This window comes from Puma concolor, chromosome C1, assembly GCF_028749965.1.
Source record: "Puma concolor isolate L17-30 chromosome C1, mPumCon1.1.hap2, whole genome shotgun sequence".
Lineage (NCBI taxonomy): Eukaryota > Metazoa > Chordata > Mammalia > Carnivora > Felidae > Puma > Puma concolor.
The window spans coordinates 81487993-81500078 of NC_141674.1; the positions used below are offsets into that span (position 1 = coordinate 81487993).

The 12086-nt window shown below is 43.8% G+C and overlaps 1 protein-coding gene across 10 annotated transcripts in view; it reads left to right on the forward strand.

Moving 5' to 3' along the window:
* RWDD3 (RWD domain containing 3) overlaps nucleotides 1-12086 on the forward strand; it is a 252870-nt gene that overhangs the window by 130677 nt on the left and 110107 nt on the right. The window contains exon 7 of one of the 10 annotated variants that reach the window (XR_015254894.1): nucleotides 4447-4558. The exons of the other annotated variants lie outside the window; for them this stretch is intronic. The gene's annotated coding sequence lies outside the window, so the exon portion shown is untranslated. The remainder of the gene's footprint in view (nucleotides 1-4446; nucleotides 4559-12086) is intronic. 10 annotated transcript variants of the gene reach the window in all.

Consider the following 12086-nt stretch of genomic DNA (forward strand, 5'->3'; position numbering starts at 1 on the left):
TGATTCTGTTTTAGGGTTGACTTAGATTTTCTGTTTGCTCAATGGTGTCTGTTTTAAAATGTGCTTAAGACCAATTTGACAATAAATTTCATATATTGAAAAAAAAATAAAATGTGCTTAAGAGTGCTTTTGAGATAACAAAAGCATGCTTGTAGACCCCTCAATTGTCATATTTTGGCAGATGACTCCAACTTGTATGCATCTGTGTGGTCAGGCTGGCTGAGAACTCTAACATGTGACCAGGTTCATTTAATTTAATTTAATTTTTTTTAATTTATTTTATTTTATTTTTTTTGTAGAGAGAGACAGAGAGGGAAAGAGAATAAGGGCATGCAAGCTAGGGGTAGGGGGAGAATCTTAAGCAGGCTCCAAACTCAGTGCGGAGCCCAACAAGGGGCTCGACTCCCCAACCCTGGATTCATGATCTGAGCTGAAATCATCAGTCGGTCCTGATGAGTTTTTTTGGGGGGTGATAATGGGGTTCGTGGGGTCCAGAGCTGACAGCCAAGAAATAATTCTTTTTTTTTTTTAGCCTTCCTCACTTTATTTTTTTAAATATAATTTATTGTCAAATTGGCTTACATACAACACCCAGTGCTCATCACAACAAGTGCCCTCCTCAATGCCCATCACCCACTAAGAAAGAATTCTTGAATACATCTTTGGTGCAAAAAGGTGATTTTATTGAAGCATGGGGACAGGACCTGTGGGCAGGAAGAGCTGCCCCAGGACCATGAGGAGAGACTGAATACAAACCATGGAGTTGGGGGAGGTAAAGTCCAAGGGAAGTTTCCAGTGAGATTTTCATATGCTAAAGACTTACAGGACACTAGAGGCCTGGCTATTGTCAAGCTAAGGTTGTTTTTCCCTCCAGCAAAAGCATTAGCATTAAGACAGTAGGGAGTTCCTGGAGAGACATTTTACTCTGCCTGCCTCAAGTTTGTCAATGGGCTGCAGGGTATAAGGAAACTTAGTTCTATCTGCCATTTCCTTCTGCCTTGTTTCCCCACATCTCTATGGAGGGGTGATGGAGACTTAGGTCCTGCAGGACTCTGATCTCTATCAGTTTACCATTTGTTTTCCCCCTTTCCTTTGTGGGCAGCCAGGAGTGCCTGAGGACTATCACGCATATCCTACCTGGGAGGGGCTGGGGTTTGCGGCCTGTCAGCTTGCCTTATGCTCCCTCAACAGGACACTTAACTGATTGAGCCACCCAGGCATCCCCTAAATTCATTTTCTGTATCAGGACGTCTTAAGGCTGATTTGGCTTGGGATCACATGGAAATTTAGCAAAGGCTATTCTGTTTGTTGACTACTTTTTTTTGACACATATTCATGATGTTTTTTAACACATCAGAATGACCAAGTTGTCCCTGATGAGAGGAGTGGCATGGGGTAGCAATAAAGAACAGTAATCAAAAGATAATGACAAGTCATGTATGTAAAAGGACTTCACAGTTTTTAAGGTACTTTTGCAAAAACTGGGCTTCAAGGTATGATAGGTAATAGCATTCCATGCCACAGATATGGAAAACTGAAGTACATAAGTCTCACTATGCATAAGAATGTGTTGTGCGTGTCTTCAGGAGCACATGAGGAAATCAGGCCCCTGTTATGTACATGGTCCTGGAAGGGAGTCAGTGTACTTTACAACACTTCAAGAGAATGTGTTATGGGCTTGAGTCTTGGTGGGTGTGGGGGTGGAAGACAATATTCTTTAAGGATAGTCACTGGACCTGACCCTGGGGGTTGGTGTATTCCCAAAATTTGCTTAGGAGGAAGCTAAAAAAAGGTAACAGAATGGAATACTACCTAATGCAGTTTTAAGCAAATATGAAATGCTTTTAAAGAGCTATTTCTTGGCAAATAAGGATAATGGCTATGCCAATCATTTGCCCATTTACTTTCAACTTTATTCCCTACCTTTATAAACCCTGACCTATATTGGAGGAAACTATAATTTCCTGACTCCTGTGCCTTTTAGCTTGTAAAGAGGTTTTGATGTAGGCGGGCCAGGTCCAAGGACCCAGAGGGGGTCCTGCAGGACCAGCCAAGAGGGTCCTTGACTTCACACAGGATGGAAATCAAACGTGAGCCAGCAGGAGGTGAAAGCAGTTTATTAAAGAGAGAGAGAGAAAGCAGATATAGATGAACCATCCAGGAGACTTGGAAAGGAAAGGAGCGTGGGTCTCGTATTTGTTCTGGGTCTGGGGGTTTTTATTGAGGACTGTGGTCTGGTGCTTATGTCCTTTTGGACGAGTCCATCATAAGTCACTTACTTCCTGAAACCAGGGATCTTGGCATTAAGATGTTTAGCACCAGTGGTATAGAATATGCCTATGGTACCTTCACCAGGTCATTCTCACCTGGTCCTTACTCAGATGTTATCTATTCTAGAGAAACCATTAAGTCTTTGTCCCTTTGTCCGAAGGAAGACATACACAGGGCACCTGGGTGGCTCATGTGGTTAAGCATCCAATCCTTTTATTAAAAATTCATTCATCCATTCATTCATCCATCCATCCATTCATTCATTTTTTACTTTACATCCAAGTTAGTTAGCATATAGTGCAACAATGATTTCAGGAGTAGATTCCAGTGATTCATCCCCTATGTATAACACCCAGTGCTCATCCCAACAAGTATCTTCATTAATGTTCCTTACCCGTTTAGCCCATCCCTCCTCCCACAACCCCTTCAGCAACCCTCTGTTTGTTTCTATATTTAGGAGTCTCTTATGTTTTTTCCCCCTCCCTGTTTTATATTCTTTTTGCTTCCCTTCCCTTATGTTCATTTGTTTTGTATCTTAAGTTCCTCATAGGAGTGAAGTCATATGATATTTGTCTTTCTCTGACTAATTTCATTTAAGCATCCAATTCTTAATCTCAGCTCACATTATCAGTCTCAGTGTCCCAAGTTCAAGTTCTGGGTCAACGCCTAGCATGGAGCCTACTGAAAGAAACAAAAACAAAAACAAGAAGGACATACAGTGTTTGCATTCTGAGGCGTATATAGAGTGGAGTGGGGGCGGGGGTGCAGGTCCTAGTAAGAAGAGAAGCCGGATAAGAAGCAAAGGGAAAAAAACCCCAAACCCAACCTTTATTCTCACGAGGTACCTTCGGTTTCCCTGTCTCATAGATATTACAATTATTTGTCTGATTGTTCCGGGGTGAACTGGGCAGATGCCTGGCCCTGGAGTCTAGACCCAGCCAGACCCGAAGGAGCCAGGGAAGGTTCTTGGTCTTGTTAGGAGAATGAATACAAGGACAGACACGCATCACACTGGACAAATGACACTAGCGGGAAAGTTTATTAAAGCGAATAGCACACAGGGCAGGTGAGCTCCAGAGAGCCCCGCGCCTTGGGGGTTGGGTTTCTTTCCTTTACTGACAGTTGCTAACTACTGGGCAGAAGATTCATTACTTGGGCGGGAAGCAGGGTTTCCGCGCTTTTTCTTCCTAATTTGGTCAGGGGTTTCAGGTCATGGTATCCACCATCTTGGTCCGGTCTGGTTTGATCCAGGCTTCTCATAGACTGCTGCCAGGACAGACCTCTGACCTTCCTGAATGCTGGCCATGACTTCCTGGTTGCCCACCTCCAGGTATGCTGTTAGAACCTAACTAACTGCCTAGTCTAATAGATTTACAGATGAGCAATGAGAAACGCGAAGCACTGAGGTATGATGCAGTGAGCCCAAGGTCAAACAAGTATCCAGCCAGGAGCTGTGCTAGGGTTTAAACCCAGGCGCTCCGGTGGAGCGAGTATCACACCACCTCTGTACGACAGCCTCAAGGAGCTCCCTATCTGCCTCTAGAGGTAACATGGGCAAACTTGGAACTGGACATTTCCTTCATAGGTTTTAACTTTATTTTTCATTTATGATAAAAAAAAAAAAAAAGCAATCTGGAACTCCAGGCAGAGATTGCAGAAATAATAGAAAATAGAAGTAGAAAAAAAAATCACACATAATAATACCTTCATCTAGCAATCATTATTAATATCTGGGCAATTTTTTTTTCTTCCAATCCTTTTTCCTATGGAACTAAATGCCATTCACACTGTTTTTGTGTAATTTGGGGGAGAAGTCGACTATGATCAGGGATTATGTCTTGCAAATGCGAGCATGTGAAAAGAGAAACTAATATATAATAAAAATGTTGTGCTCTATTGACTACATTGCCCTGAAAGTTTGCTCGCATGAGGCACTATAGATATTTGGCCAGGTAGACCTAAGGTTAAAGAGGAAGTGTAAAATCAGCAAAACACGGGCTCTGTGCATACCCTGGAAATGTGCCTACTAAATCTTATTCAGTGTGTGTCAGACTCCTTACATTTCGGTTTTCCCAGAAGATGACTTTGGGATGAAATATTGGAGCTCTTTCAACTGGAACAAAACATTCTCTATTTGTTATACCAATAATGCTTTAACTTCTTGCATTTTACTAGTGTTCTCCACCTGAATTCTCCCTGTCCACCTGAAAAAGCAAAACCCAGCAATAATTCAAACCCCGGAGGTACATTATGAAAAACACGTGCAGCAGAATGACTGCATGCTAAGGTAGGCTCCAGGGATGAAATCCTGAGTTTTATTTCCCGAACTATCTCTGCTACTCTGTTATGTGGTGGGTGGTTCACTCTGCTTTTTACCATGCTTTGATGTTTCCAATCGAAGAGAGGCAAGTGGATGACATATTGGGCAGGGTCTTTTGTAAAGGCATTGTGGGAATGTGGGTGATTTGGGGAGGAACACTGTGTGATGCGTATTGGGTCCTATTTCAGGTTGGACTTAAGTCCTGAGTCCTAAAAATGAACTGTGACTCAGAGGCAGTCATTTAGGATGCTTTTGTGAATGTAAAGGTTTGACTTGAGCTTCTCCCTAAATTACAAATGTTTGTACCCATTCACCAGTCTTGGAGGCTTCTTTGGAGCTGTCATTGTGCATAGGTAGATTTTCTTTCCGTCCTGCAGTTTTTAGCTTCTTCCAAGATTGCCGTGTGTGCTCTGCCCCCTCCCTAAGGACTGTCCCAGCAATCACTTTGGCATAAGGTATAAGAGAAAACAAGGAGACAAGGGCGGCCGGAGGCACCTGCCTGGATGGGGTATGGAGGCATTCTCACCAGTGACATAGGGAAATGATAGAGCTGGTGGATGTTCTGTTAGGAGGGAGAGAAGGAAAAGAGGAACATGTAGGAGAGCAGGGCCCAAAGGCGTCATAGGAAAGTGCAGGTGAGAGTCTGAGGCAGCTCTTTGACCTGGAGATAAGTAAAAGAGACTGATAAGGACTGCAGTATGCTTGTGTTCCAAAAGGCTGCTTAATTGAAATGATGAGGTCAGGGCCGGAAAAAGGAAGGAATCAGCTGCGGTCTCTTTGTGGCAAATAAAGATCCTGTGAGGAAATGCAGTTAAGCCTGGGATCAAGGAATTGGAACAAGGAAAGGTCTTGATTCCAGCTTTTACTGTGTTAGCTCATTGCAATCTCTGGCACTAATAAAGATCTCTGGTGGGGACAGCTATACAAATAAAATGACTTTATCATTTTCTGGGGCAGTGGAGGAGAAAACAAAAACCTGGTACTTCGTAAGACCATCATGTAGTCAAACAAGAGTATTGCTCAGGATGGTGCATCTGAACATATGAGACGTTTTCTTAAGATCCCCATTTTTCTTATTTTTCTTGTTTTTTTTCATAAGTTAGTGTTCAGTTTTGTTGATTATTTGTATCTTTTTTTTATCTGTTTGTAGTTTTTTCATAAATAACTGTTCCTTGGTGACTGTGTCACACACTGATGTATTATGTCCAGCACAATGGACACCTATTGTTTGAGAGATCAGGAATGCCCTTTCCTTGATTCCCTTCACGAGGGAACAGTACACCTCTTATAGTAGACACCGGATGATTTCACCAAAACCCATTGCATCTTCCTCCTCGGCACCCTGTGGAGAAGAGTCATCTGACCAGAACTATGCCATGAGCAAGAAATAAACTTTCATCATGTGAAACCACAGAGACATAGGGGCTTACCGATCACCAGTAATTAGTATTACCCCGGCTCAAACATCTTCTTTTTGTGGAAGTGCTTTTCTTCTCCATGCATGTAGGCAAAGCCACGTTCTTAAAGTCCACAGCTCAGCCCCATCCCCAGATACACTTTATTGATTCAAAGGTGGCATCTGATCCAAACTGAGCCAACTAGTATCCTATCTCAGGATTTAAGAACTCATACCAAGAAAGAGAGTCAGGCCTTCTCCAGTGGTGAAAGATGTAAGATGTGAAAAAAACCATCAGAAGTAACTGTGAGGGAAAATGAACACAGAGAAAGCCAGAGAGAAGGAGAGAGGGTGTGGGAGAGATGGACAGAGAGGGAGGTGGAGAGAAAAAGAGAGAGACTTCTTTTTGAATCTGTGAGCCCCCTTGATCTTTGTCCACCTTACACCTCTGTCCTTTCCATAACTTAGATGTGGTATTCTCTGATATTTTTCCAATACATTCTCATTTCTTGCCTAAGCGAGTTTAGGTTGGTTTCTGCAATTTGTGACCAAAACTATAGTGGCCAATACATGTCATAGATGGTTGCTTCTTGAACTGTAATAAAGTGTTAAAGTTTATTATAATAGATGCCCAAAGAATCAATCTCCAATGAGTATTTAAGTACCTAATGTGACACTAAAGGAAATACAGAAGCAAGAAAATAAAAACAGGTTTTGATGTTTAAAAGCGTGTAATCTAGCTTGGGAATTAGATACTGTATAAACCAATGCCAGACTCCATGGCACAGAGAAGTAGGAAAAGACTACAGAGAAATGGTTAGGTATCTGGCATGGAGAATACTGATGAAAATCACTCTCACTAGAAGGGACCGAGGTCCTGCTAGAGTTGATGGAAAATGCTAGAGAAGAAAGGTTTGATTGGAGTATTTCTTTCTTTTCTTCTGAGACATTGACCAGTTGATAATGTTTTAACATGGGGGAAAAAGGACTCATCAAATCTACTTTTAAAAAGGTGGGAAATACATAAAAATATTTTTAGTTCATTTAACCAATAAGCAACAATTTACACGCGTTATGTCTAGGAGTACTCATCAGCTACCAAAAAAAAAAAAAAAAAAAAAAAAACCATTTACACCATTCTCTTGTTTTTTAAGTTTCAGGAATACTGAGCCCCTGAGAGTTCCCTTTGCCTAGACACAATTAGTTTGCCTACTTCCTCCACTTGGAGGTGACTTCCACCCCACTTAGGGCCTGAAGAAATAGATCTAAGCAGCCACCTTCACAGGAGAACACACCAGCCACAGTCGATTGGACTGGGGGTGATTACCTGACCCAAGCTGGACCAATCAGATTACTTTTCTGTATATGGTTTGAACAGTGAGATGTTGAAGCTTTGAGGCCTTTGGAATTAAGGCTAATGTTCCCAGGCACCCCTTCCCATACAGATACCAAAATTAGGAGAATAGGCATAAAATAGGAGGCAGAGGGAGCTGATTGCCAGAGAGGAGAATGGGTCAGATGTTCGGGTTAAAGTGGAGAGAAGAGGTTGTGTGGCACTAGTTCTTGGCATTACTGCCTGAAATTGGTTTCCTTACTCTTCCTTTAAGTCCTAATAATAACCTTCCTTTTTATTTGACCTTGAAGCAGAGTTGGTGTCTGCTTTTTATAGGCTAATAATCCCTGATCATGATATCCCCAAACACGTTTCATTCTCGGGCATGTATTTCTCCCACCTGCAGTGCTCTGCATGTTACGGTGCTTTGAAAACCCAGCTCAGCAGCCAGTCCCCTTCTTGGGGAGGGTTTTAAGCTGTTACTGAGAAGTAGATAGGTGATAGGAGGGAGAACAGAGACTTTCAGGAGCCCATTGACAGAGAAGACGTTGGGGCAAAGGAATAGAGTAGTGAGGACCAGGATCAAAGCAGAGATTTTGCTGTGTTGGAGAATAGAGGGAGGAACAACCTTCGAGTATTTCTGCGAGGCACATATTTGTGATTTTGGCGCCATTTTGTCTGAAGGCAAAGGGCTCACAACATGCTGGATGCCAGGGAGGGGTCACACTGTAATTTATCCCAGCAAAGAGAAAAGCTATAGCTATTCTTAGGTATCCATAATAACCCATTTCTGTAGCACGGGGAGGTTCAGTTCAGGACAGGGGGCCACTCAGATATACCTCAACTGTTTCTGCTAGAATTCAAATAATCACATTTGAAGACACTATACTGCTTCCCATCAGGGGTGAGAAGTGTATGTGCAAAATAGTGTAAGCTCTGAAGGGCTGGGAGGAGCAGTTCCCTGGCATTGCTGAGGAAGGCCATAATGAGGAGTGTCTTCCTGCTGAGAAGCACCAGGATGCGTTTATTGATTGGAGGTGAATGCAGTGAATGTAAAGTTGGGGAGTTTTGCAGTTTAATCTGACATCTGTCATTCCTGGAAGAATGAACAGTTCAAAGTAAAACCTTATCCATATTGATGTGTACGAAGAACTCCAGGTTAGGAAAAATGGGGCCCACGAGATCAGCACTTGGAAAGCTAAGACAGAGCAAACGTCTTCCCAGTAGCTGTTCACAACACGTGGACCAAGCGAATTGCCTTGTTGGAAGAATTAAGACAATGCTGTACCGAAAGCAGCTAATACAATGCCTAGCTCAAAATGGAGATTCAGAAAACGTTCTCTTCTCCTTTCAAAGAGTAGGGGGAGCTTTAGAAGCAGACTCCCTGACTTCTAGAGAGGAAAAATGGATTGGGAAAACACAGATCTGTTGTTCTGGTGTGCAGAGAAGTTGAATTTTTCCATTCTGGGGAGGAATTTTGCCCCGGGGGTGGGGGGGTGGGGGTGGGGAGGAAGCAAAGACAGACAGGGTGCATTTTTTTCTTCTTTAGCTGTCCTCTTTGCAGGAGGTAGAGAGGCTACCCAGACCCAGGCTCCCCTGATCTCCCTGTGCCTCCATGGTTTTCGGCAGTGTTGCTATTTGGCCAGGCAGCCCGAATCACATGCCCAGGCATCCCAGCTCTGTAAGGTGCAGCTGGTCTCGGGCCCTGTCTCAGGTAAGTAATGGACACTTTGGGCTGCAATTTCTATTCCTGAATAGGCCTCCTATCTCAGAGTCATGCTTCAACAAACACTCAATTAAAAGGAAAAAACCTCTGGGTGATGGAAGGCACCCTATTACTGAGAAGCAGGGGATGTTTACTGAAGAGAGCGACTTCTCCCTAGTTACTAGTAGCCTAGCGAAGATTTATGAGCCAGTCTGTCCCACAGCAATCAAACTTGAAATGTGAAGTTTAAACCGGTGCGTTTTTTTTAATCAACAAAACAAACTAGGTCGTGAGAGTTGCTTAGAATTGGGAATTAGGCAAAGCAATGGAGTGTTAAGGCCACGGCTAAGAAGGAGCTAGGCCTGGGGTGGTTCTGGTAGCAAAATACACTAATTTTAGCATCAGACACCTACAAATGAGAAGTCGGTATTATTTTTTCTTAAATGCTCGCTCACAACTCATGACCGTCTGAAAAAAATACATTTTCTCTCTGGAATACAGGAGTCATCAGAATTTATTCACGAGGGCTGACTCAGAGTTTTGACGTCCAAGGGCAATCCTGTCTGATTGATACCGCTCAAATGGCAATATTGTTTGAAGACATGTAGTTAGAGAGATGGCAATTTAAAGGCTGTGAGAAGTTACAGGCAAAACGAGTGTAACATTCCACACTGATTTCTGACACGCGATACTACACGGTACTGAGTTATCAGTAAGTTGTACGTTTGGCCTTCCAGAGATGGAGTATCCGAAAGGAAAGGGAGGAGGAAATGTGGTTTTCAGGTGTGTTAAATACACCACAGTTAACTAGTTTTTCCCCTGGAGCACTCTTTGTGGTAAATGAAAGCTCTCGTATCTAATGTTAATAAACAATGGTCATTTCTCCCACGTGGGTTACTTTGAAAAACAGTTGTTTTCCCTCAGACAGGATTTTGTGAATAGGGACTTTAGAGCCATCGTCTCTCCTTAGCCCCAAAGAGGTTCTCCAAACAGAAAATGGCATGCGTGTCACCATGCATGTTTCTGAGCAAGACCTTGCTGTTCACCACTCTGTCCCAAAAAGTCCAGCATTGCCTGTGGCATGCCCTCTGAAAAAGCCTTAGGGGTTAAGAAATTCCAAACAGGGAGGGAGAGGGGAGGGGAAACTGAATTAAAACTCGTTTGGTCGCTTTAAAATTCTCAACAACATTTATTTTCTCATTGGTCAAAACCAAAGTGACCGGCCTGTGGCTGTGCTAAAGATAAGGGGCCCAGACATCACGTCCCTTAAGCACACAGGTAGTGCCGCGGGAGATTTCTGCAGGGTAACGCCCGGGAGACTGAGGGAAGGGGTTGCGGAGGAGTTGAAAGCGGCACAACTTTCAGTGAGCTAGAGGTGAAGAGATGCCAGATGAAACTGCCGTTGAAAACAGTCTTTGCAGGAGGCCTGGATTGGGGGCCGCGGCTGTGAAGTGACTGCAGAAATGGAGAAGCCATCAGCCTCGTCCTTGTCTCTCCCCCCGACCTTGGATCACCCAGTAGCACCACACTGGGTGCTGGTTCCAGAAATAAAATGGGGAACAACACACCCCAGTTCCTCTCCTTAGGGGGCTTATAGTCCAAGGGAGAAGAGAGAGAAGCTCAAGGAAATAGCACCCCAAATGATTCCAAAGTGGAATTAAGTGCTATGGAGGAAACAATCAAAATTCTGAGTTAGGGGATCCCATGAGGGTACAGAGCTTTCATAGAGTGGGTAGGCTGTGCTTTTGGAGAGACTGACCTACAAACAGTTGTGCTGTGAGGAGGAGGGAGGATTGCAAAGTTTGCAGGGGGGAGAGGTTGGTGAAGTGTTGAAAGAAGGGTGTGGTTGGAGAACAGTATGCCTCTGGAACAATAAAACAAAATGGAACCAAAAGGAAAGGAAAAATCAGCCGTGGCCACAAGTTCCATTTTGGTCACGCGCCTTCTATTATCATAGTACCCTTCATGCTCCCCAGGCTTCCATTAGAAAGCCCTTTTAAGGAACCTGGATTCTTTTTTTTTTTTTTTAATTTTTTTTTTTTTTCAACGTTTTTATTTATTTTTGGGACAGAGAGAGACAGAGCATGAACGGGGGAGGGGCAGAGAGAGAGGGAGACACAGAATCGGAAACAGGCTCCAGGCTCTGAGCCATCAGCCCAGAGCCTGATGCGGGGCTCGAACTCACGGACCGCAAAGATCGTGACCTGGCTGAAGTCGGACGCTTAACCGACTGCGCCACCCAGGCGCCCCAAGGAACCTGGATTCTTTAAATTACAAGTGACAGAAACCCAACCCAAACTAACAGGGGCAGTGAAGGGAAGTTACTAAATTGTTAGCCAGTCAGGGTGCAGCTGACTGCATGGATAGCTGGAACCGGGGGTAAGGGTCATTGAGGCTTTTTCTTCTCTCACTTGACTCTCCTTCATTTCTCTCTAGCAGACAGGCTTATCCCACAGATGTCTGGGAAATAGTGTTTCCAGTTGCAGCCTGGTGCACATCTTCCCAAATTTGCCACCAGAGTGGGAGGGGGCCATCTCCCCTTAGTTCCAGTCTGACTCACCCTTGCCAAAAGTTCTGCTTTCCTTGGCTTAGGTCACATTCCTCCAAGGAGACAGGGTGCCCTGAGAGGCAGAGTGGGAGAAAGAGCATCTCCCCTACCGATGTGAGGGGTGTGTGTGTGTGTGTGTGTGTGTATGTGTGTGTGTGTGTGTGTGTGTGTGATGCTCCCATGTGTGTATGAGTAGTGTGACAAAGTATAATCTGGATGTGTAAGTGTATTTTGAGAATATGTGGGTGTGTGTATGAGTATGTGGGAGAGTTTGCTCCCCAGGAGCAATTCATATGCTTGGATGTATGTGAGGGTCTGTGAATGAGTCTACGTGTGAATGGGAATGTGTGTATGTGCGATTGTGTAGGTGTATGGGAGTACATGTATATATGTATTTGTGAGTATATATGTATGTGTGAGTGTTCTGGGATGAATTTTGCCCCCCCACCCCCTCGAACCCCCTCAAATTCATATGTTGAAGTCCTAACTCCCAGTACCTGAGAATGTGACCAT